This window comes from Panthera onca, chromosome B4 (genome assembly GCF_046562875.1).
Source record: "Panthera onca isolate mPanOnc1 chromosome B4, mPanOnc1 haplotype 2, whole genome shotgun sequence".
Lineage (NCBI taxonomy): Eukaryota > Metazoa > Chordata > Mammalia > Carnivora > Felidae > Panthera > Panthera onca.
The window spans coordinates 75,718,693-75,745,349 of record NC_138345.1 but is presented as its reverse complement, the minus strand read 5'-3'; the positions used below and the strand labels follow the sequence as shown (position 1 = coordinate 75,745,349).

At 41.1% G+C, this 26,657-nt stretch overlaps 1 pseudogene; it reads left to right on the top strand.

Moving 5' to 3' along the window:
• Window positions 1-253: 253 nt before the first annotated feature.
• LOC132695357 (large ribosomal subunit protein eL31 pseudogene) lies at window positions 254-26,419 on the top strand (annotated as a pseudogene).
• The last annotated feature ends 238 nt before the right edge of the window (window positions 26,420-26,657 follow it).

The window sequence follows — 26,657 nt, the reverse complement described above, 5'->3', positions numbered from 1 at the left end:
TCAAGAAGGATCCAGTTGAAGTTGTTTTGCAGTTTGAGTTCGGAAAGGATCCATTTGAAGGAACCAGTTCTGAGCACACAAAGCGCACGTCCCTCCCAAGCTCCTCCACCCCATTAAACTGGGCTGTCATTTTAGAGCTGGGCGCCCATTGTTCACTGGTTCTACTCTAATTAGACTTGACAGATTGCTCTTTCTAGCTAGACTGGCTATTGCCAAGAACAGAGAGAGAAGAGGTGAGGCTGACCTTGTTATTATGCCCTTGGGATCAGTGCCCCGCCCCCTATCCCAGTCCACTAACACCGAAAGGTATCCCCAGCAGCTCAGATCTGTTCCCCCTCTCCTCCAGCCTCGTTCTTAAATGCCCCCTGGCAGTCTCTGCACCACTGACTTGTCTTTCAGTACTGTGAGATTCAAGCCCTTGTCTGTGGGAGTGGAATAAGTGTGTTCTAATATTTTTCATATTAATCCTCTGACCCTTGTTGTTTTTTTCTTCAGGCCTGGTGGGAAAAAAAAAACAGACCATATTTTCTTTTTTTTTCTTTTATGATTTTTTTAAAAAGTCTATTTATTTATTTTGAGAGACAGAAGTGGGGTGGGACAGAGAGAGAGAGGGAGAGAGAGAATCCCAAGCAGGCTCCACATCATCAGTGCAGAGCCAGGTGCTGGGCTCAAACCCATGAATTGTGAGACCATGACCTGAGCCAAAACCAAGAGTCAGACGCTCAACCGACTGAGCCACCTAGGTGCCCCCACAGACCAGCTTTTCTGAAGGGAAAGATACTGCAGTTCCGCCCAGGAGCCAGGAAATTTTTGTTTAATGAAATAGCTCTGGAAAGATTCGGGCCCTGACATTACCTACATGTGTCTGAAACAAATCTCTTGCCCCACTGCCCTCAGTTTCCATATCTGTAAAATGCCATCAATAGTTCTTGAACCTTTGTCCTATCAAAAACATGTTATACTGGTATTATATAAAAAATAGATAATAAAATAGTAGAGCTGGAAATGATTTTAGAGATCATCTAGTCCAATATCTTCATTTGGAAGATTAAAAAACAGAGGCCAGGGGTATCTGCATGGCTCAGTCAGTTGAGCATCTGACTCTTGATTTCCACCCAGGTCATGATCTCAAAGTCATGGGATCAAGCCCCGCATCAGGCTCCTTTCTGAGTGTGGAGCCTGCTTAGGATTCTTTCTTTCTTTACCTCTGCCCCTCTCCTCTGCTCAGACACTCTCTAAAAACAAACAAGCAAACAAAAACAAAAACAACACAGAGGCCAAAAGAAGGAGATGAGGGAAGTGACGTGCAGTGTCATGAAATTAGTTCTTAGACTTTAAACATCTGACACTGAACAATAGCTTGCTAACTAACTTTGTCACTAGCCTGCCATCCTATGCCTAATAATAAACCATATTGGCCAGGAAAGCAACTTTCTTTCTCTGAGGAAGGAATTCTCCTCACCCAAGGACTATGTTTTCAGAAATGTTTCCCTTTACTGAGAATCCAGTGGTCTTGTAACAAATGGTTCCTGACTCACCCAATGCCACATTCCTCTTACAGGGGCATAGGATGGGACTCAACAGACATCAGGTCTGGGGCCCAGCTCTCAAATAAGAGTGACCTTGTCCTTGACTTAAGTCTGGCTTATACCCATAGCCTCAAGAGCTGTAAGCAGGAGAGACTATTAGAAATTTCTCCTTGGAGCATATCTAGTTGTAATGTAAACCTGCTCATTTATTGTTAATCTCTGTATATTTGAAAATTATCAAAATGAAAGCTAATATATTAGACAAAGGAAAATGAGATCCTAAATTAAAGCAATTAGAATGAAAATAGACAGGAGAGAGCTATGAGATATAGCAAAAAAACAGAACGAACAATGCTCGATGACTGGTTAAAAGTGGTTATTGAGGGGCACCTGGTGGCTCAGTTGGTTAAGCGTCTGACTTTGACTCAGATCATGATCTCATGGTTTGTGGGTTCAAGTCCCGTGTCAGGTTCTGTGTTGACAACCTGGAGCCTGAAGCCTTCTTCAGATTCTGTGTCTCCCTCTCTTTATGCCCCTCCCCCGCTCATGTTCTGTCTCTCAAAAATAAATGAACGTTAAAAATTTTTTTAAAAAAGTTATTGAAACTGAAGAGTTGAAGTGACTTCCAGGCTTTTGCTTGGGTGCCTGGGTAGACAGGAAATAATTTACTCCTTCAGGCATGTGGAATTGGAGTTTCAGGGAAACACTACGTTAGTGCTGTCCAGTAGGCAGTTGGACACAATAGATTTAAAGCTCAGGAGAGAGCCTGGGGCTGGTATGGACTTGTGAGCTGTCAGCTCACTGACACTTGGGTAGTGATTCAAACCATTGGAAGAGCATGGCAGATGAGAAGGGAAGATGGCTGAGGAAGAAGCCCAAGGCACACTGATATTTAAGTAGGGAGAGAAGAACTTTCAAAAAAGACAGAAGAATGGCCAGAAGGGTATGCGGAGAAACAGGAAAAAATAATTTCTGGAGAATCTATCAAGAAACAACAGTCAACAGAATCAAATACCTCAAGTTAAAATTTGAAACCCATTGGATTTAGCATCTAGTGACAACTGGCAAGGAGCTCTCAGGAGAAAGTAATGTGTTGAAAAGTGAATCAGGGAGAGTTAGTGAATCTGAAAGATGGGACAGGGCTGGACTGCACTGCCCTCACAGGAGGGTGCTGGCAGGGAGGTGCTTAGAAATGGTTTGCAAATGGGTGAGCTCTGGGTCCAATGGGATGATTAGTAAATTCTGCTCAAGGAGGCTTAGGAGAAATAAATTCCCGACAGGAAAAAAAAAAACAACAAAAACAAGTTTTAGTTAAGGCAAGGAGGAGAAGGGTGCATTCTATAAAGAGACTAAGAATATAGGGGGCAGAAAAAAAAAAGAATATAGGGGGCCGTTCAATGAAACAAAGATCCCAGAGGGCACCGTGGAGAGACAGAGAAGGTCAGCAGTGTATGAGCATCAGGGAGAAGGATTCTTTTGATCTCTGGCTGGTGTGCCTTAGCAACCTCTTCAGTGGCTCCCCAGAAACAATTATCCACTCCATACCATCTTGTGGGTATCAAATTTGGAACACGTTTATAAAGCATGACCTTGATCATGTCAAACCCTTGCCCCCAAACCTGTATTAGCTCCAATACCTACTGCATTAGGTATTAGGTATAACACAGCCCTTCCATAATCTGAGCCCAAACTGCTTTTTTCAGTCTGATCTTTTCGGGTTTGCTTGTTTTTGTTTTGTTTTGTTTTCCTTTTCATGAACCTTCCTTCCAGATGCCAGGCTATTCACTATTCTTTGAACATATTAGTTACATAAAATATTATAGAAAAGGGGCTAAGAAGTATCTAGCATATAATAGCATTCAACAGATGTTAGTTTTGAGGTAGTAAACTATTTATAATTCCCCTTCAACCATTTCATGCAGTTCTCTTTTCCCTAAAGTCTCTTTCCACCTTCCTTTACTGCATACAACAAGATTCGCTCAGGTGTCATCTGTTGTAGGGAGTCTTTCCTGGGTTCTCAGGCTGGCTGTGGGTGCCCTTGTCTGCAGCACACCACCTTTCTACCTCTATTGACACGCAGCCTATCAGACCTGCTTGTATGTCTGTTTCCCTCATTGGACGATAAAAGCACGCATGTGCAAGTGAGCAGGGAGGGGCAGAGGAAGAGAGAGAATCCCAAGCAGGATCCGTGCTTAGTGCAGAGCCCAAACGGGGCTCGATCCCTCGACCCTGGGATCATGACCTGAGCCAAAAACAAGAGTCAGATGCTCAATGACTGAGCGACCCAGGTACCCCCTAACTTCATTTTTCCATGCTCTATGGTATGGTTTCTTATAAGATAGTCTCGCTGTACTCCTGAATGGCAGTGGACATTGTGCCACCCCAGGGTCCTTCATGTTCTTCTGGCAACAGGCTTGATTTTCCTTGTGAATTATCTGCTCTTGGTCTTTGTGATCCAAAAAATTTTTTGATGTTTATTCATATTTGTGAGAGAGAGAGCGAGCGAGCCCATGTGTGAGCGTGCATGAGTGGGGGAGGGGCAGAGAGAGAGGGAGGCACAGAATATCAAGCAGGTTCCAGACTCCCAGCTGTCAGCACAGAGCCCAACACGGGGCTTGAACCCACGAACTGTGAGATCATGACCTGAGCCAAAGTCGGACGCTTAACCCACTGAGCCACCCAGGCGCCCTTGTCATTATGATTCAGATGGGGCGCCCCTCACCCCTGGGGTCAGGATGGAGGAAAAGTCACAGGTCTAAATTAGCCACTTATTGTCCCATTCCTATGGCCTTCCTGATTCGTTTGGGTGAGATATGCTCTGAATCTTTAAAGTTACTGAAAGAGGGGTTCTTTCCCTCCCCCCCCCCTCTCTCCTGGACATGGAATCAATAGGGTGCAGGGCTGCTACAGTCATTGTGGTATCACAAGGGACAAACCTGTTTGAGAATGAAGGCAATACTTGGAGAGAACACAACCAAAAGAAAGACTGAGAGAAACAGGGTCCTGGTGATAGAAGCAGAACTTAATTCTGCCATACTTGGAAACAAAACTATTGCCTGTCAGTTCGTGTTAGGTTTTCTGTCGTTTGCAACAAAATCATCTTAACTGATACAATGTTTATGGGTAGCTAGTAGATTGCTTGACACATGAGACTATTTAATAAATGTATGGGTTTTTTGTTTTGTTTTGTTTTTAATTTTTTTTTAACGTTTATTTATTTTTGAGACAGAGAGAGACAGAGCATGAACGGGGTAGGGTCAGAGAGAGAGAGGGAGACACAGAATCTGAAATAGGCTCCAGGCTCTGAGCTGTCAGCACAGAGCCTGACGCCGGGCTTGAACTCACGAACCGCGAGATCATGACCTGAGCTGAAGTCGGACGCTTAACCGACTTAGCCACCCAGGCGCCCCAATAAATGTATGTTTAATAGAGAAATAAGTTGTTGTGAAGAACAGCAATTTTTTTTTTTACCTCTATAGGGCAACATGGCAATATGTATTTACAACCCTAAAAAAGATCATCCTTCTGGAGATGGATGGTTGTGACAGCTGTACAATGCGAATATCCTTAATGGCACTGAACTGTACACATAAAGATGGTTAAAATAGTAAACTTTACATTACATATTTTACCACAATAAAAAATGAATAAAAGATTTAAAAAATCATCATTAGACTACAGACAAAGGCTTACAGTCCAGTCAACAAATGAAAACATAAGGGGGCACTTGGGTGGCTCAGTCAGTTGAGCACTGACTTCGGCTCACATCACGATCTCACAGCTCGTGAGTTCGAGCACCATCTCGGGCTCTGTGCTGACAGCTGGGAGCCTGGAGCCTGCTTCTGATTCTGTGTCTCCCTCTCTCTCTGCCCCTCCCCCACTTACACTCCGTCCCTCTCAAAAATACACATTAAAAAAAAAAAAAAAGAGTACACTTATTTTTTAAAAAAATGAAAACACAGGGACAGAAAGGCTTGTTGTATTATACCAGTAATACTAGTATTCATTCTCTACTTTTAGAAAATGTACCATAGGGAAGTAGATAAGTACACAAAATTGGTTTCTCTGGGCATTACTGATAACATCAATAGGGATTGGGTAATAAAATCATGACATACTCAAATAATGGAACATTATAGAGTCATTAAATTGATAAAGTAGATTCCTATGCTACTTAAGAACATATCTATCAGAATGCTAGAAATATTGGAATTATATTAATATCAAATAGTTTCACAAAAATAAAGAAAGATTTCTTATAAAATTTATGAATTGGATGGGGTGGCTCAGTCGGTTAAGTGATCGACTTCGGCTCAGGTCATGATCTCATGGTTTGTGATTTCAAGCCCCACGTCTCACTCCCTTCTGTCAGCTTGGGGACTGCTTCCGATCCTCTGTCCCCCTCTCTCTCTGCCCTTCCCTAGGTCATGCTCTCTCTCTCTCTCTCAAAAATAAATAAACATTAATAATAATAATAAAATAATAAACATTAAAATGTTTATTTCTGAGAGAGAGCGAGTATGAGTGGGGGAGGGGCAGAGAGAGACAGACACACAGGATTAGAAGCAGGCTCCAGGCTCTGAGTTGTCAGCACAAAGCCTGAAGTGGGGCTCAAACCCATGAACCACGAGATCATGACCTGAGCCAGTCAGTCGCCCAACCAACTGAGCCACCCAGCTGCCCCTAAAAAAAATTTTTTTTTTTAATTTATGAATTGGAGCCAAATACTTGGATGGAAGTACATCATTCAGTAAGTGGTAGGAGGTAAACTACTCACTCAGAAAGAACTTACTGTACTTCATTGAATTTCAGATACCATTGGTTGTAAGATACTTCCTGACTTCAGAGATGTTAGAAAGTGAAAAAGTATATATCTAGAATTGACCAAATATAATACGTTTAGGGGCATAAAAGTGTATGTGTTGATGATTGGGGTGATGGGAAATGGGACATGAAAATCACTAGACAAAGTGAACTCAAGCGGAGAAGTGGTTTTCAGGTTTATGGAATAAAATTATCTTACACCAAGTGAAGAGAAGCTAGTGAAAGGCTTTGAGGAGAGGTATAAGATGACCACAAAAACATGCACTGAAGGTTAATTTTGTAACTAAACTAAAGGAAGCAGGCAACTATCCCTGCTAATTTAGACATTGTGTAATAGGCAACAATGAGTGTTGATTCATATACATTTGGGAGATTTCTTTCTCTACTGCGTCTTAGGTGGAGGCCAGGCTTGTAATTTTTTAAAAAGGTTTTATTTTTAAGTAATCCCTACACCCAACGTGGGGCTTGAATTTACAACCCCAAGATCAAGACTTGCATGCTCTATGGAGTGAGCCAGCCAGGCACCCCCGCCAGGCCTGTAAGTTTAGCTGCCCCCTCCCTTGTTTTAAGAAGGGGTTTGGCAGCTGAAGAGAAGCAAAAAGCCATGAGAGTAACAAACTGGAGAAGAAGGATCAAAGGTCTATATTTTTTTATGTAAACAGAATATACGGAATGTAAGTTCCCTATATTCCGTTTCTGCGTACAGAATATAGGGAATTTATTTAAATTCAATTTAGTTAACATATAGTGTAGTATTGTTTCAGGAGTAGAATTTAGTGATTCATCACTTACATAATAACACCCGGTGCTCATCCCAAGTGCCCTCCTTAATGCCCATCTGCCATCTATCCCATCCCCCACCCACCACCCCTCCAGCAACCCTCAGTTTATTCTCTATCATTAAGACTCTCTTATGGTTTGCCTCCCTCTCTGTTTTTATCTTATTTTATTTTTCCTTCCCTTCCCTATGTTCATCTGTTTTGTTTCTTAAATTCCACACATGAGTGAAATCATTCTTATGTCATTAAACTCAACCACTTCTATCCAAGCAGCCTCACAAGTTAGGAATTTGACCAGCTGTCCATGGGGAAGTGGGCTTTAAAAAATGTCAAGCATGTCTCTCTCTCTCTCTCTCTCTCTCTCTCTCTCTCTCACACACACACACACACACACACACACACACACACATTCATAGACTTCAGTGGTTAGCAATAGACCATATATATGCTATTTATTCACATAGTTCGTTCCTTATTTTCAGTTATTTCTGTCCTCTGTGAAGTGGGAAGCATTAGGGAAGGCAAATTGCTCTTATTATTATGACTCACAGTGAGTTCCAGTCAGGCGCCCAGGATCACTGACCAGCAACAGCCGCATCCATAGCATCACCAAGAAGTTGTCCTATTTGATGTAATTACTGATTACAGACAAAAGGACTTGACCAAAAGCCACAGATATGGCTCTAGGCAAAAATGCATTGGTAAATACATGTACCGTATAGAATATCAAATTTATTAGGAAACCTAAAGAAGGTGTAAGCTCTGAAATTCCTAACCTTTGGTAAACAACAAACTCAGGAGCTTTTGAAATATCTCAGGGTGAGGTCCCAGGGTCGTATATTTTTCAAAAGCTCCCCAAGCAATTTCTGTGCATTAAAAGCTGAGATTCACTGTTCAAATCCCATTCCTCTTATTTTACAGATGGTAACCTGTGGCCCAGACAGGTTGCTGCCTTGCCCAAGATCACACACTTGGTTAAAAACAGAATTGAGGGGCCCCTGAGTGGCCTTGAGTTATCAAAATAACTCTTGATTTTGGCTCAGGTCATGATCTTCCTGCCCTCTCTCTCAAAAAAAGAAAAAAAAAATAGACTAGAAGTAAATCTCCTGATTTCTGGCCCAGGGTCTTTACTCCTACACTAGCATCCTGCCCCACTGATTGTGTTCCAGGTTTTTACTATTATTTCTTCCTAATACACTTGAAAATGTGTGATTTAACCATTGGTCATTTAATAACAAACCATAGGGTTGCAAAATCTAGCACTGATGAAAGAAGCCAGTCACAAAAGACCATATGTTATATGATTCTGCATATATGAAACGCCCAGAATAGGCAACTGTACAGTGATGGAAATGGATGAGTAGATTACCAGGAACTGTGGGGAGGGGTGCAAATAGGTGCAGGGTTTCTTTCTGGGGTGATGAAACTGTTCTAAAGTTAATTGTGGTGATGGTTGCACAACTCTGTGAATATGCTAAAAGCCATTGAATTGTACACTTTCATAAGGTGAGATGTATGGTACGTGAATCATATCTCAATAAAGCTGTTAAAAATCTACCGCTGACTTCTCACCGGATTCTGAAAGATAATTTAAAATTTTCACTTACTTCCTCAACATTTCTCTACAATAATAAGCAGTCCTTAAATTTAGGTTAGCCCTACTTAGGTCCACTTCCTGGTGTGCTGTACCCCCAGCAACAAACGAATCTTCCGAAAGCTTGTCTGGTGTTCAGGATCCTTATCCTTCAAACCATCAGACTCTGCCTTGGCCAAGATCATTCCCTCCACTGACAAGGCCAATTTACATGTTTAAGGCATAGCTCATATGTCACCTCCTCAAGGGCCTTCCTCCCACCACGCTGGAGGTGCTCTGCCTTCCAGGGTATAAAATTTTGACCAAATGTTTTTGATATCATGTAATGAAGCTCATCAGCCTTCCAACCTGGACTCTGGGCCCTCCTGTACCCCCTCCCCCACCACCACCCCCTGCCCTGAGCCAGCGGTCCTTCACTAAGTCAGTGCCACATCTAGTTTTCTTTACTGCGGCACCCCAGGGCTAGCACCATATTCAGGGGCGGTTGTTTTGTTGTTGCTTTCTTTTGCCCATTATGCTATCCTTCTCCTGCTCTTCTTCCCACTTCTTCCTTTCATTTCTGGCTAACTCTTGTGAAATATTCAGGACTCTGGAAACATGCCATCTCTTCCAGAAAGGCTTCTACTGCCTCCCCTCATCCTTAGGATGGTGGCCAAACTAAAGTAATGGCAAGGAAGTGTAGAAAAGTATTAAGTAGGCACAGAATTGGTAGAACTTGCTAATGTAAAATAAATGTAAAAATAAATCATAAAGATCAAACAGAATAGGGGCACCTGGGTGGCTCAGTTGGTTAAGCATCTGACTCTTGATTTCGGCTCAAGTCATGATCCCATGATCATGGGATGAAGCCCTACTCAGCTTCATGCTAAGCATGGAGCTTGTTTTGGAGTTTCTCTCTCCCTCTCTCTCTGCCACCCCCACCCAGCTTGTGCGTGTACGTGTTCTCTCTCTCTCTCTCTCTCTCTCTCTCTCAAAATAAATAAATAGGGGCACCTAGGTGGCTCAGTCAGTTAAGTGGCCAACTTCAGCTCAGGTCATGATCTCACAATTCGTGAGTCCAAGTCCCGCATCGAGCTCTCTGCTCACAGCGCAGAGCCTGCCTGGGATCCTCTGTCCCCTCTCTCTCTGCCCCACCCTCTCTCGCACGTGCATGCTCATGCGTGCTCTCTCTCTCTCTCTCTCTCAAGGGTGAATAAACATTAGAAAAAAGTCAAAATAAATAAACATCTTTTAAAAATATCAGACAGAATAAACAGTGAACTGAAGAATAAGAACGGTAACAATTTAGAGTCATTTCATATGTTTTTCCAAGCTTTATGTCACTTGCAATTTTAAAAAGATGGGTTCTCTGTGTCCTGCCAAGTACATCTTCCTTAAACATCCCTTTTCTAATATTGCTTTATTGATCCAGGGCCTTTAATGACTCTCTCCTTGCTAATGCACCAAACCTAAACTCCACTTGCTTTAAAGGCTGTCCAAGCTGGCCCCGCCCTTCCCATCAGCTCCACCCAGCTGTGGTCAGGCCAGCGGCTTCATCCTCCAGCATGGGTCTTGCTCACTTCTGCTTCAAGCACTTTTGCCACCTTCTTGCCTGAGGCAGTCCTTTGCCTGTGCACATCTTAGGGACCATTTGATGCTCAGCTTCATGAAATCCTGCCTGCCTGGTCCATGCCTCCCTGTGCCCTCTGATCTCCTGAAGCATTCATAGTTAATAGCATCCAATTTAGCATTTAATTATATATGCTCACCTCACATAATTTACTGTTGTTTTAATGTGTGTTAGTCATGTTTCCCCCAACTAGATTATAAATCTATTGGGGGAAGGAACCATGATTTATACTCGTTTAAAATCATAAGTTCTGGAAGCAGAACTAGGTAAGGTTCCTCATCAGTAAGAAAACCACTGGCCCTCCTGCTTGCCAGCTGTGTGACATCGAACAAATGGCCTAACTTCTCTATACCTTCATTACCGATATTTAAAATGGAGATGATAAAAACACCTATCTCATAGGAGTGGCTGTACTGCTAAATGCAACAACTCATATACAGTGCTCAGCAGATACCTGGCACATTGTAAGAATTTGACAAACGTTAGCTAATACTATCATCCCCCACATTGCTTAGCATATCATTGAACACTGAATAGATGCCCCCAAATTAATTTTTGCTGATTTAGTAGGTTGCATACAAATCTCTTTTGGATGCCTAAGAGAATGAGAAACTCTTATCTTAAGACAAAAAGTGTGTGTTTGTACAGACAATAATTATTTTCCAACATTTTTCAAGACAACTTTGCCTCCCAAGTTTTGGGGAGCGTCTCACCATGGCCCTGCATGTATTCCCTCGCCTGGGTCCTGGAGTCCAGGTCAGGAAATGAAGAGGATCTCCCTCATCTCATAAGGAAACAGGGAATGAACATGAGATGGCTGGGGTATTCTGGATGCCAGGTACCAGTCATCTGCGAAGAATCCATACTAGAGTCCCCACGTGTGTCATCCTCTATTTTTGGTTGTATACACCTCAAGGAAACAAACATACACGTTTCTGTTGGTAGTTGCGGCGACAGTGTGTCTAGTGGCGGGCAAGACAATGATAAAGGTGAGAAGAAGGTAATTAAAGGTCTGAGGCTGAGCTCCAGACCCACACTATTATTATACTTTATATTATACCAATTACCATGCATGCCCCTCCCTCCCAATACTTTACAAACTAAATGGCTTCAACCAGCCTACTTGCAAGAGCCAAAGTCCCACGGGCTGCACCCTGGTGAAATCCTGGGGACTCGGGTTACTATGGAGAAAACAAAGTGTTGCCGTGGGAGGAAGAATGGGAGACTGTAGCAGCTGGTACTACCTGGATGGTCCTGGGACATGTGCAAGGATCCATATCATAAAAGATCGTAGAATGTGAATTGCATCGTAAAGCAAACCTCTGGGGTTATTCTTCCTCTTTTACATGTAAGTGGTATGTTTTCCAAATGAAAGATTATTTGAAAAATGGGTTGGCTGAAAAACGGAATGGATTTATTTATTTTACGACATGAAGATATAAGGCACAGAGGCTAGAAGGCAATTGCACTGAATCACAATCATCAGCTGACTATTTCCTTTGTCCAAAGCTCTCAAAGTGATGAACGAGGGGCCACAGCTATCAGGCAAGGTGAGAATCAGATGCAGATGTGGTGGGAGGCCAGGGGTATCATGAGAATAGTGAGTACACCTAGTTTCCAGCCTGGGTCTGCCACCACCTGGCTCTGCCTCTTTGGACAGATCATCTCACTTTTCTGATCTAAGTTTCCTCATCAGTAAGGTGACCAGTAAGGGACAGGGAGATCATCTCTAAAACTCTTTCCGGTGCTGAGATTTTACGGTTCTGTTGAGTCGAAGAAAATCTACGAATTTTTCTGCATTTTGCATTACTTTCCCTGAAAGATCCATCTTTTCCTCTCCCCTGCTCCTTCCCTCTTCCTTCCTCCCAAACCATCCGAGCACGCACACCCTGTCCCTTTCTCCCTCTGACTTGCACTTTAGAATCTGAAAAATATTCTCAAGCTTAAAAATATTGGTGGCAATGATGTGTTCCTTAGATTTTTTTCCCCTCTGGAGGTGTCTCAGAGGCATCTGCTGAAAACTTGAATTTAAATTTGTAGTTTCAAAGGAAAAGGAAGGAGGATGATACTGAATGCCTGGCCAGGAGGAGCTAGCTCAAGACAATTTCCCTATACGAGCTGAGCAGCAGTTCCACACAAAGCTAACGAATATGTGGCTTCCCTATTTCCCTTCAAATGGTTCCTTAGAATTAGGATCGCCCTAAAGTCTCCGTAATTGTTCCAAATCACACTAGGTCTTTCAATACCGTTCTCCGGTATAATTTCTGAGCAAGCAGTCAGCATAAAAAAGGACTAGGTCAGCTCTCTTTGTGTGTCAGCTCTTGGCAAAACAGCTCCTTTGGGACGTGTCTCCTGGCATCCACCCAGCCTGACTATCAACAATAGAAGCTTCTCTTTGTGCTTCCAGTAAGTCATAAATAAACCTCCTCAATCCTACCTGTTTTTTGAGAAGAGCTTCAACCGTCCTTTACCTTAGGGTAAAAAGAGAGAGGAGAGAGACATGATTGCTGCTTTAGGAAAATAGTTTTTAAATACTCACTTAAGCAATTGTTCATTTTCGTCGTTCTCTACTGCCAAACATTTACGTGTGTAATTTGGGTTCCAGTCCCTTTAGTTGCCAGGTTTGAGACTGAACTGCTTTCCCACCTTATGCGAATTGCCTTTTCTGAAGCAGCAATCCTGTGTATGGAAAGCTTTCTTCGTTGTAGAAGAAGGGCTCCTTATCCGAGCAGCAGGGAAGGCATACCCTACGGTAGGGTAACACCACACAAGCAGCAGGGGCAACGACTTACCTGGCTGCTTCAGAAACCCTAATAACTATCCCCAAAAGGTGAGAGGGCCAGGACTGTGGAGTCCCAGGCAGCAGGCCAATACTAAAGGCAGAACAAACTAGCATTCCTGTTTAGCTAAACAAGAAAACAACCAATCTCAGTTGCAGCTCAAACAGGTTAGATTCCTTAAACACCTCTCATCCAAACCTCCTCTGAAACATTAAGCCTCACACTACTGTTCTGAGGTAAACGTTAATGCTATTTTCCGGCAAAATGTAGAATGAGGTCAAACACATTATTTCCTACAGCAGTCAATGTTGGAATTAAAGAAATCTGCTGAATCCATTCTCAAAACTATGTAAATTAGTCATTTCAGCTGAGTCATCATTGAGTTCAAATGAACAACATGTTTCCTGGGCATGAAAAATGGAAGTACGGATTTTTTTTTTCCTTCTGTCACATTCCACTGGCCATGAAAGAGGTCCAGAAGGACCAGAAGTGAATATTACCAAAGAAAGTCTCCTATCTGCACTTTGGTCCCTAGGAGGAGAAACAGATTTCTGTGTTTATTCATGCTTTCTTATAATGCCAAACTCTGCAAGAGAATTTTGCACATGTTCCCACGATTCAGATTACTTATATGACTTTTTTTAAGTTATGAAATATTTTATATAAAGATAAGAATTTAAGTAATGTAGAGGCGCCTGGGTGGTTCAGTCGGCTGGGTCCAACTCTTGATTTTGGCTCAGCTCATGATCTCACGGTTTGTGGGTTTGAGTCCCTGCTTGGGACTCGCTCTCTCTCTCTCTCTCTCTCTCTCTCTCTTTCTCTCTGCCCCTCCCCAATGCACATACATTCTCTCTCTCTCTCTCTCTCTCTTTCAAAATAAATAAATAAACATCAAAAATATATAAAAAAGAATTTAAGTAATATAAGATACATTTTAAAGCATAATAATAAAACCAGTATTCATGAGGGATGCCTGCCTGGCTCAGTCTGTGAGGCATGGACTCTTGATCTCAGGGTCATGAGTTCAAGCTCCATGTTGGGCATGGAGCCTACTTGAGAAAACAAAACCAGTATTCATGAAACTACCAGCATCCCAGGGAGCAAACCACCACCCACTGATGAAGCTCCCTGTTTCCCCTGCATGGCACCCCTGACTCCCCCATGGAGGAATGTGCTTCTCGTTCTTGCTTTTCTTGATAGATGTGCTACATATATATGCATCTCTAGATAAAAGTGTTTAGTTCTGCTTGGCGTCCATACTAGTTTGCTAGAACTGTCATAACAAAGTAGCATAAACTGGGTGCTTTAAACAATAGTCATTTATTGTCTCACAGATCTGGGGGCCGGAAGTCCTAGATCGAGGTGCCCTCAGGGTTGGTTCCTTCAAGGGCCGTGAGGAAAGGGGCTGCTCCAGGCGTCTCTCCTCGCCTGCAGATGGCCATCTTCTCTCTGAGTCTTCACATCGTCTTCCCTCTATACCTGTCTGTGTACACATTTCCTCTTTTTTTTTTAATTAATTTTTTTTCAACGTTTTTTAATTTATTTTTGGGACAGAGGGAGACAGAGCATGAACGGGGGAGGGGCAGAGAGAGAGGGAGACACAGAATGGGAAACAGGCTCCAGGCTCCGAGCCATCAGCCCAGAGCCTGACGCGGGGCTCAAACTCACGGACCGCGAGATCGTGACCTGGCTGAAGTCGGACGCTTAACCGACTGCGCCACCCAGGCGCCCCCACATTTCCTCTTTTTATAAAGATACCAATCATCCTGGATTAGGGCCCACCCTAACAACCTTACTTTCACCTGATTACCTCATTAGAGACCCTGTCTCCAAATAAGATCGCATTCGGAGGTACTAGAGGTTAGGAAATCAATATATAAATTTTAGAGGGGGAGGGGGTGTCTGGGTGGCTCAGCTCATTAAGGGACCGACTTTGGCTCAGGTCATGATCCCACAATTTGTGGGTTTGAGCCCCGCTCTGTGCTGACAGTTCCGAGACTGAAGCCTGCTTCGGATTCTGTGTCTCCCCCTCTCTCTGCCCCTCCCTAACTTGTGCTCTGTCTCTCTCTCAAAAATAGATAAACATTAAAAATTTTTTTTTTCATTTTAGTGGGGGGACATAATTATCCCATTAGACTCTCACAAATAGGTTCCCAGGGAAGCAGACTCTGAAAAGCAACCACAATATTTATTAATATATTGGAGATCAACATCTAGGGAAAGGAGGGCTAGGAAGCAGAATTTTGGCAAACAGACAAGTCAAGTTGTGATACAGGCTTAACAACTGCCGCAGTCAACCCCACAGGTTGCTCAGGATGGCCCTTTAGAGTTGTTTCACCTTGGGCTGAGATGACCAGGGCTTTTACTGCCACATCAATGTCATTGGGCCTAGCCGCCTGAGAAAGGGGCGTGACCTTGGGCCGAAAGCTCTCTGTAGGGGCTAACAGCTGAGGGCATCCACCAACAGCACTCCCAGCAGCAGGAGCAATAACCACCAGTAAAGGCAGATCTGGGCAATGCATCACAGAGCCCATCACACTGGATTCTATCAAAATGAAATATGTTGTATGTTTTCTGCAACTTGCTTTTCAAAAATTTTAATGAATATTCTCAAACACATTCACAAGTAGAGAGAAGAGAGGCGCCTGGGTGGCTCAGTGGATTGAGCGTCTGGCTCTTGATTTCCATTCAGGTCATGATCTCATGGTTCATGAGATCAAGCCCCACATCGGGCTCTGCTCTGGCAGTGTGGAGATTGCCTGGGATTCTCTCTCCCTCTCTCTCTCTCTCTCTGCCCCTTTCCCACTGGCATTCCTTCTCTCTCTCAAAATAAATAAGCTTAAAAGAAAAAGAAGAGAGAATAGTGTAATTAACTCCTATATACCCATCAACTAGATTCATCTATTATCAAGATTTTGCAACACTTGCTTCATCTAGCCCTTTCTCTATCTCTGGCTCTCTCCCTTTTTTTTTTTTGGCAAATCACTTTATTTTATTTTCATCATCATTATTATTTTTTATTTTAGAGAGAGAGCGTACACACACATGGGGGAGAGGGGCACAGGAAGATAGAATCGTTTTAAAGAATGTTTAGGGGCGCCTGGGTGGCTCAGTCGGTTGAGCGTCCGACTTCGGCTCAGGTCATGATCTCACAGTCTGTGTGTTCGAGCCCCGCATCGGGCTCTGTGCTGACAGCTCAGAGCCTGGAGCCTGCTTCCAATTCTGTGTCTCCTTCTCTCTCTGCCCCTCCCCTGCTCATGCTCTGTTTCTCTCTGTCACAAAAATAAATAAAAACATTTTTAAAAAATTAAAAAAAAAAAAAAAGAATGTTTAAATGGGGCGCCTGGGTGGCTCAGTCGGTTAAGTGTCAGACTTTGACTCAGGTCATGATCTCATAAATGGGGCGCCTGGGTGGCTCAGTCGGTTAAGTGTCAGACTTTGACTCAGGTCATGATCTCATGGTTCGTGGGTTTGAGCCCCACATCGGGCTCTCTGCTAACAGCTCAGAGCCTGGAGCCTGCTGCTGATTCTGTGTCTCCCTCTCTTTCTGCCCCTCCGCTATTCATGCTCTGTCTCTCAGCAATAAATAAGTGTTAAAAAAAAAAAAAAGAATGTTTAAATGTTTACTTATTGAAAGAGAGGGAGAGAGAAAGAGATGGCAGGGGATAGGCAGAGAGAGAGAGAGAGAGAGAGAGAGAGAGAGAGAGAGAACAGGCTCTACACTGTCAGTGCAGGGGCCCGTCTTGGGGCTCGATCCCATGAACCATGAGATTATGACCTGAGCTGCATGGAGAGGCAGACACTCAACCCACTGAGCCATCCAGGTGCCCCTAGAGAGAGAGAGAGACAGACAGACAGACAGACAGACAGAGAATCTAAGCAGGCTCTACGCTCAGGCTGAGCCCAATGCAGGATTTGATCCCATGACCCTGGGATCATAACCTAAGCTGAAATCAAGAGTCAGGCACTCAATTGACTGAGCCTCCCAGGCGCTTGTCTCTCTCTTTCTTTATGGCAGACTTCATGTTGTTGTACCTCTGCACACTTCAGTATCCATCTCTAACAATATGGACGTTTTCTTACATAACCTCAATGTCATTATCACATCTAATAAATTAACAACGATTCCTTGGGCCATATTCAGATTTACCCGATTATCTCAAAAATTTTATTTTTATAATTTATTGGTTTTAAGTAGGATCCAGACAAAGGGAACATGTTATTTTGGTTATATCTCTTATCTCTTTTAATCTGAAACCATTCCCTTTCTTTTTTATCCCCATGCCATTGTCTTGTAGATTAACTAAAATACAAATAAATTAAGAGTATCGGCCATTTTTTATTTAATTTGCTTCTTAGTGGCTTCTTTAACTTATTCTTACATTCTCCATATCGCCTATAAATCAGAAGTTAGCTCTAAGGCTTAATTAGATTCATGTTCAAGGATCTATGTCATAGGTAGCACACTGTATGCTTCATACTGCATCACATCAGAAGGCACAACTGCTGGTTATCCAAGGTTATCTTAGTGATGCTAAGACTCACGGGTGGGTTCAGGTTGTGACAGCCTGAGGCCCCTCATTGTCAAATGCCTCATCAACCCTTCTTGCAACGGTATCTTTCTTTGATGACCTTTGCTTGAATCAATGATTTGACATTAAGAGTTGCAAAATGGTTATTTTCAAATTCTGTACTTTTTCCTACATTTATTAGCTAATAATATTTTTTAAAGAGTACTATGGGGATGTCTGAAATAGTTCATGTGGAAAAAAACTAGGATAAAACTGAATTCTTTCCTTTAAATTGTCAATTTTCAGAATATAGTAATGAATGTTTTCCATTTTTCTCTTTAAAATCTCATTACAAAATCATTATTTTAAAAATATAATAAGTGCGTTTCCATCAATTTCAGGAATTGTTCTTTTGAATGCTTTTAGTGTGCCATTTTTTAGCAATAGGAGCCTCTTCATGTTAGTTTCTGTGTTCTTTTGACACAATTCTGCTAATTAAAAAAATGTCTTTAATGTTTATTTATTTTTGAGAGGTGGGAGGGGCAGAGAGAGAGGGAGACACAGAATCCAAAGCAGGCTCCAGGCTCTGAGCTGTCAGCACAGAGCCCGACGCAGGGCTCAAACTCATGAACCACGAGATCATGACCTGAGCCAAAGTTGGATGTTTAACCAACTGAGCCCCCCAGGTACCCCCACAATTCTGTTAATTTTGAAATAATTTCCTTGCTTTCTGGAATAATAAAATGTCTTAGGGTCACCTTATACTTTTCATGCCCCATACCAGGAATAAGCCATTTCTCCAAGAAGTCCTGATTCTTTTTAGAATTTTTTTAGTAGTAGTTTTTTTAAGTACACTTTTTGTTGTAGAATAGTTTCAGATTCACCAAAAAATTGTGAAAATAGTACAGAGAAATCTCATATATCCCATATTCCATTTCCCCTATTATTAGCATCTTACATTTGTCACAATTAATGAACCAATATTGCTACATGATTATTAACTGAAGTCCATACTTTTTCTAGATTTCCTTAATTTTTACCTAATTTTTTTTTTTTTGTTCTAGCATCCCATCCATGATACCACATTACACTTATTTATCATGTTTCTTCAGGCTTCTCTTAGTTATGATAGTTTCTCAGACTTTCTCTCCCTATTTGTGATGAATGACCTTGACAGTTTTGAAGAGTTCTGGTCATATATTTTGTAGATTTTCCATCATTTGGGATTTGTGTGGTGTTTTTCATGATTGGACTGTAGGTTATGGGGTTTGGGGAGGAAGACCACAGAGATAAACTACAATTCTAGGTGTCATTATCAGGGATACATACTATCAATATGATTTATCACTGATGTTATCTTGATCACTTGGCTGAGGTTATGTTTATCAGGTATTTCCACTGTAAAGTTACTCTTTTCTGTGGAGCTGGGATGAGGCCAGAGTAGGAGGATCCTAAGCTCACCTTGTCCCATGGATACAACTAGATAGCAAATACAGAAGAATGGAGTCATACCGTGCATCTTTTCTGACCACATACAACGAAACTAGAAATCAACCACAAGAAAAAATCTGGAAGGAGCACAAATACATGGAGGTTAAATAACACGCTACTAAACAATGAATGCATCAACAAAGAAATCAGAAAAGAAATTTTTTAAAAGTACAGAAAAACAAATGAAAATGAAAAAACAATGATCTAAAATCTTTGGGATGCAGCAAAAGCAGTTCTAAGAGACAAGTTTGTAGCAATACAGAACTACTCCAAGAAGCAAGAAAAATCTCAAAAAAACAACCTAACCTTACACCTAAAGGAGCTAGAAAAAGAACAACAAAACCCCAAAATCAGCAGAAGGAAGGAAATAATAAAGATTAGAACAGAAATAAATGATATAGAAACTAAGAAAACAATGGGTCAATGATACTAGGAGCTGTTTCTTTGAAAAGATCAACAGGGGCACCTGGGTGGCTCAGTCAGTTAAGCATCCAACTCTTGATTTCAGCTCAGGTCATGATCTCATGGTTCGTGAGTTCAAGCCCTGTGTCAGGCTCTGCGCTGTAGCACTGCAAAGCCTGCTTGGAATTCTCTCTCCCTCTCTCTCTCCCTGCCCCTACCCCACTCATGCTTGCTCTTTCTCTCTCTCAAAACAAAAAATTAAAAAAAATTAAAAAGATCCACAAAAATTGACAAATCTCCAGCCAGACTCATTAAAAAACAGAGAGAGAGGGGCACCTGGGTGGCTCAGTCGGTTAAGCGACCGACTTTGGCTCAGGTCATGATTTCGCGGTCCGTGAGTTCGAGCCCCGCGTCGGGCTCTGTGCTGACAGCTCAGAGCCTGGAGCCTGTTTTGGTTTCTGTGTCTCCCTCTCTCCGACCCTCCCCTGTTCATACTCTGTCTCTCTCTGTCTCAAAAATAAATAAACGTTAAAAAAATTAAAAAAAAAAAAAAAACAACAGAGAGCGAGAGAGAGGACTCAAATAAACAAAATCACCAATGAAAGAGGGAAATAGTAACCAACACCATGGAAATAGAAACAATTATAAGAGAATATTATGAAAACTATATGCCAACAAATTGGACAGCCCTGAAAAAATGGGTAAATTCCTAGAAACGTATAACCTCCCCAAACTGAAGCAAGAAGAAATAGAAAATTTGAACAAACCAATTACCAGCAATGAAATTGAATCCATAATCAAAAAATTCCCAGCAAACAAAAGTCCAGGACGAGATGGTTTCACAGGTGAATTCTACCAAATGTTTAAAGAAGAGTTAATATTTATTCTTCTCAAATGGTTCAAAAAATACAGGAGAAAGGAAAACTTCTCAATTCATTCTATGAGGCCAGTATCACCCTGATACCAAAGCCAGATAAAGACACCATAAAAAAAGAGAACCACCGGCCATTATCTCTGAAGAACATAGATGCAAAAATCCTCAACAAAATACTAGCAATCCAAATCCAACAATACATTAAAAAAATCTTTCATCAAAATCAAGTGGGATTTATTCCCAGGATGCAAGGGTGGTTCAATATTCACAAGTGATACATCACATCACCAAGAAAAAGTATTTAAAAAACTATATGATCTTTTCAATACATGCAGAAAAAGCATTCAACAAAGTACAACATCCATTCATGATAAAAACCCTCAACAAAGTAGGTCTCAAAGGAACATATTTCAACATAATAAAGGTCATATATGAAAAACCCACAGCAAACATCATACTCAATGGGGAAAAACTGGAGTTTCACCACTAAGATCAGGAACAAGACAAGGATGTCCACTCTCACCACTTTTATTCAACATAGTTCTGGAAGTCTTAGCCCCAGCAATCCAAGAACAAAAAGAAATAAAAGGCATTCAAAATTGGTAACGAAGAAGTAAAACTTCCACTATTTGCAGATGACATGACGCTATGTATAGAAAACCCTAAAGACTCCACCAGAAAACTACTAGAACTGATAAATGAGCTCAGTAAAACTGTAGGATACAAACTCAATGTAAAGAAATCTGTTGCGTTTTTATATGCTAATAATAAGCAGCAGAAAGAGACATTAAGAAAATAATCCCCCCCCCAAAAAAAGAAAATAATCCCATTTACAATTGCATCAAAAATAATAAAGTACCTAGGAATAAACTTAACCAAAGAGGTGAAAGACCTACACTCTGAAAACTATAAAACATAGATGAAAGAAATTAAAGATGACACAAAGAAATAGACACTCCATGCTCACGGATTGGAAGAAAAAAATGTTAAAATGTCTATACTACCCAAAGCAAGCTAAAGATTTAATACAATCCCTCTCAAAATACCAACAACATTTTTCACAGAACTAGAAAAAACAATCCTAAAATTTGTATGGAACCACAGAAGACCCTGAATAGCCAAAGCAATCTTGAAAAAGAAAAACAAGGGGCACCTGGGTGGTTAAGTCGGTTAAGCATCTGACTTTGGCTCAGGTCATGATCTCAGGGTTGTGGGCTCGAGCCCCACTTTGGGCTCTGAGCTGACAGCCTGGAGCCTGGTGCCTGCTTCGGATTCTGTCTCCCTCTTCTCTGCCCCTCCCCTGCTCACACACTCTCTCTCTCTCAAGAATAAACATTTTAAAAATAATAAAAGACAAGAAAAGAAAAAGAAAAACAAAAGTGGAGGTATCAGAAATATGGACTTCAAGTTATATTACAAAGCTATAGTAATCAAAACAGCATGGAACTGGCACAAAAATAGACACATAGATCAATGGAACAGAATAGAAAACTGAGAAGTGAACCCACAGTTATATGGTCAACTAATCTTCGACAAAAGATGAAAGGATATCCAATGGAAAAAAAAGTCTTTCAACAAATGATATTGGGAAAACTGGACAGCTACATGCAAAAGAATGAACCTGGACCACTTTCTTACACCACACAGAAAGAAGAAACTCAAAATGGATTAAAGACCTAAATGTGAGACCTGACACCATAAAAATCCTAAAAGAGCACAGGCATAATTTCTCTGACATCAGCCATTGCAACATTTTTTTAGACGTCTCCTGAAGCAAGGGAAATAAAAGTAAAAACAAACTATTGGGACTACATCAAAGTAAAATTTTCTGCACAGCAAAGGAAACAATCAACAAAACTAAAAGGTAACCTACTTAATGGGAGAAGATATTTACAAATGACATATCTGATAAAAGAGATATATAAAAAATATATATTTTTTACATAAAAATATATATTTTTCTTATTTATTTATTTTGAGAGAGAGAGAGAGAGAGTAAGAGAGGGGGAGGGGCAGAGAGAGACTGAGAGAGAATTCCAAGCAGGCTCCACACTGCCAGCACAGAGCCTGATGCAGGGCTCAAACTCACAAACCGTGTGTCTGTTGGCCATCTGTATGTCTCCTTTGGAGAAGTGTCTGTTCATGTCTTCTGCCCATTTTTTACTTGGATTATTTGTTTTGGGGATGTTGAGTTGTATACATTTTTTAAAATACATTTCAGGGGCACCAGGGTGGCTCAGTCAGTTAACCAGCTCTTGGTTTCAGCTCAGGTCATGATCTCATGGTTCGGGGTATCGAGCCCCATGTCAGTCTCTGCACTGGGCCTGCTTGGAATTCTCTCTCCCTGCCCTTCCCGACTCATGCTCACTCACTCTCTCTCCCTTTCAAAACTAAATAATTTTTTTAAAAACATGAGAAAAAGAAAAGAAAATTGAAATTCTTCTCCATGGGAGTTTTGCCTAACTCACCTCTAACTTAATTAATTATTATCAGATGTACTCATAGATATTTTATATTTTGGGTCTTAATTTAGTACGACTTCATTTAGTTATTGCTCAGATTGCTCCAGCTTTGACCACTGGGCTCCTTTCAAGTGGCTCCTGTGTCCCTTTGACATACTTCATCATTGTGGGTTTTTTTTTTTTTTTTAGCGATTCATTACTTTCTGGCACTATAAGATGCTCCAGGATCATTTTATTTCTTGCCTTAGTCCTAGAATCAGCCATTTCTCCAAGGAACTGTTTCCTTTTATTGGAAAATGTTATTATAAACACATGATTGGGGTGGGGGGGTGCCTGGCTAGCTCAGTCGGCAGCATCTGCTACTCTTGATCTCAGAGTCATGAGTTCAAGCCCAACGTTGTGGGTAGGGTTTACTTAAAAAAAAAAAAAAAGAAAAAACAAAAGAAAGAAAGAAACACAGGATAGGTGTGCTTGTTGCTATTGGGGTGTCATTGCTTCTATGCACTTTCAGCTGACAGAAAAAGGAAATATATATATGTATACTAACCTGTGTACATACACACATATTTATTAATATTTTATATGTAATTACATGTATATTACATGTATATTAAACTAAATATGAGTTCATACTGATGTCTCCAACTCGAATCCATTATCACGTTTTAACTTTCTCTTCTTGTTTGTCTATAACCTCTAACTCCAATAGTAAGAAACTTGGCTCCCACCATCCACCATACATATTTAATCGTTCATTTCCAGTATAGATATATAGTGGTTTCAGGATTGTTAACTTGTACCCTCTTGGGAAACAACTTTATTGCCTAGAATACAGGACTTATGGAGAGTTCCTCTTGCCTTTAGTCTTATAGATTCCACCCATCTCCAAAGTTACTTGGATCAGCACTTTTTCTCCCTATCCTCTTCAGGGAGCTTGTTTCATACGTTTGTAATGCAGTTAGATTCTTTTATCACATTCTATTCTGAGATCCCCTGACCTCCTTAATGCCTTGGGAATAGTTTTTGAAACTCACTCTCTTGGTGTCAAGGGAGTTCTTTGCTACTAGGATATCATTATTTGTATTCAGTGAGCAGAATCAGGAATTTTTTTTTCATGGTTATAATCTTTTTTTTTTTAATTTCTTTAATGTTTATTTATTTTTGAGAGAGAGAGACAGACAGAGCACAAGCAGGGGAGGGGGAGAGAGAGAGGGAGGCACAGAATCTGAAGCAGGCTCCAGGCTCTGAGCTGTCAGCACAGAGCCCGACGCGGGGCTCGAACTCATGAACCGTGAGATCATGACCTGAGCCAAAGTCAGCCACTTAACCGACTGAGCCACTCAGGCGCCCCTATAATCTTTTTTTTAGACAACAGCTTTATGTAAATATAATTAATGTACCATACGATTCACCATACGATTATAATGTAATGGTTGTAAGTATATTCATAGAGTTATGCAACCATCACCATAATCAATTTCAGAGAACTTTCATCACCCCACTAAGAAATCTTGTATACATTAGTAGTCACTCCCCCTTTTCTCCAACTTCTTTCCACATACCCTCTCTCCACCATCCCCAGGCAACCACTAATTTACTTTATGTCTGTATGAATTTGTCTCTTCTGAACATCTTACATAAATGAAACCATACAATATATGGCCTTCTATGTCTAGCTTCTTTCACTTAGCAACATGTTTTCAAAGTTCATCTCTGGAGACAAACCAAGAAACAGACTCTTAACTATAGAGAACAAACATGGTTACCAGAAGGGAGGTGGATAAGGGGATGGATGAAATAGATGATGGAGATTAAGAGTACACTTATGATGAGCACTGAGTAATGCCTAAAGTTGTTGAATCACTATATTGTACACCTGAAACTAATATAACACTGTATGTTAACTATACTGGGATTAAAATTAAAAACTTAATTTAAAAAATGCAAAAAACCTATATTCTAGAGGAGTCACAAACGATAGATAGATAGATAGATAGATAGATAGATAGATAGATAACCTTCAGGTAGCTGTAAATGCTATATAAGAATAATAATAAGGTTTGATAGGGGAGGGTAATGTGTGGAAACTGGGTGGCTCAGTTGGTTGGGCATCTGACTCTTGATTTTGGCTCGGGTCATGATCTCACTGTTTGTGGGATCAAGTCCTGTGTTGGGCTCTGTGCTGATAGCACAATGGTCTCTAACTTGCTTGCTTCACGTTTTACCTTCCCTTCTTGTTTCAACCATTTGGATTCAGTAATTCAGCTTTAGAATGTGGTAACCTTAGCACAACTAGCCTGAAAACCTGATAGACCATTGCATCTGGCTATTGTCCCATGGCTCCATACCTTACATCTCACCTCTCTGCCCATCCTGGACACTTGGGACATCACTAATTGTATCATCTGGGAAGGGACACTAGTCACTCATGTCCTGTCAAATCCTGAAAGTCTTCCTCTAAAACTCTCACGTCAGATTCTTCCTTTCCATTTTCACTGCCATCAGCCTAGTCCAGACTTCCATTATCTCTTGCATCTTTTTTAAAACATATGTCCATCTTCACGTGACTTTGCCACTAGACCATAGGTTAACTGGAAAGGAAATAGAATACCGTGAATTCTGCTCTAAAATAGGATACCAGTAGTAAACCAAACCATGGCACGGGACCCCATATACGAAAATTTACTACACTGAATTTCAGACAGTAGGTTTACCACTCATTAGCATGTCAAGAAATCAACTAAGTGACTTGTGACCAGTATTTAAAAAGTGAAATAGAATAGGAAGCGACCCAGAAGTTGTACTTGTAATGCTGCTTTCCCTCTCCCACAGTACCTCGCACTCTTCCTTTCCAATCAGGGTCCAGCAGAAATGATCCCACAAAAAAGGGTGGCAAGAGGAAGAGCCATTCTGCCAGCAAGGAGGTAGTGACCAGAGAATACACCATCAACATTCACAAGCGCATCCATGGAGTGGGTTTCAAGAAGCATGCACCTTAGGCACTGAAAGAGATCTGGAAATTCACCATGAAGGTGATATGCATATTGACACCAGGCTCAACAAAGCTGTCTGGGCCAAAGGAATAAGGAATGTTCTGTACCATATGCGTGTGCAGCTGTCCAGAAAACCTAACAAGGATGAAGATTCACCAAACAAGTTCTATACATTGGTTACCTACCCTATGTACCTGTCGTCACTTTCAAAAATCTACAGACAGTTAATGTGGATGAGAACTAGTCACTGATTTTTCAGATTAAGGTGCATAAAAGAAGGGAAATAGGATAGGATAGAAAGTATCAGAGAATATTATGCATAGTAAGAGTATTATTTTGTTTGGGGTATATGATATGAATGCAAAATGTATTTTCTACAATGCATCAGTGGCCAAAAGGTTGGAAAAATACTGACTAGTGGTATTGTAAATGCTCTGCTAAAATAAGGCATTAGAAATAACCTAAATGTTAAGCTTGATCTATATTTAGCATGAAAAGGTATACTAGAAGGCCTACAAAGGCCTTCAGACTTTTTGGGTTTGAACTCTGGTTCTGTTGCTTACTTGGTGACCTTCAGCAACTTACTTAAACATTTTGTGCAATTTTATCATCTGTAAAATGGGGATAATCATAGCACCTATCTCTGAGAGTTATAATGAGCTATAAATGAGTCAATACAAGTAAAATGCCTAGAACAGAGCCTAGCACATAGCAGTAAATTAAGAAATGTTAGCTATTATTATCAATATTCTCAAATTACTTGGCAATAGAAGTCATATTTTTAAATCCCATTTTTCTAACAATTACCA